Genomic DNA, 670 nt, shown 5'->3' with positions numbered 1-670 from the left:
TGTCTTTATGTTAACTGTCTTTATGCTAACTGTCTTTATGCTAACTGTCTTTATGCTAACTGTCTTTATACTAACTGTCTTTATGCTAACTGTCTTTGTCTTTTTAAGCTAAATGTCTTTATGTTAAGCTATGAGTTCTTTCTAACCCATTTAATGATAGCTGTAGGTATATTTTTAGTTTAAACTATAATTGTTTTAGAAAAAAATAAAAATTCTTCATTTTCAAAGGTCAAATTACCAAGGTCAGGAGTTGATTTTAATAATTTCATTTACTTTTATTCAGACAGGTAGTCTAATTTACAAGACAGACCTGTAAAACATAAATGATAAAATATTATGTTGACATTATTTAGACCAGGTTTAGAAATGAGACCTGACAGGAAGTTGTTCCGAACGTTTTCTACCTGGTTCTTCATGGTGGAGACCTGAAGAATGAGTCTACAGGTGCTGAGCTCATTACCTGAGCAACAGGTAAGTTTTGACTCAAAGACAACTCTCAACCCTCCTGTCCATGTCTGTCCCTGACACCCCAACGCTCATGTCCTCAGGTCTGTCCTTATTCCCCCAAATCTCCTGTCCACATCCCATCCGTCAGTTTTCTTCCTCTTATCCAGGGTCAGGTCTCGGGGGCAGCAGCCTCAGCAGAGACCCAGACCTCCCTCTCTCCAGA

Source organism: Austrofundulus limnaeus, unplaced genomic scaffold (genome assembly GCF_001266775.1).
Source record: "Austrofundulus limnaeus strain Quisiro unplaced genomic scaffold, Austrofundulus_limnaeus-1.0 Scaffold778, whole genome shotgun sequence".
In the NCBI taxonomy this organism is placed as follows: Eukaryota; Metazoa; Chordata; class Actinopteri; order Cyprinodontiformes; family Rivulidae; genus Austrofundulus; species Austrofundulus limnaeus.
Note: the sequence above shows the minus strand (reverse complement) of the source record.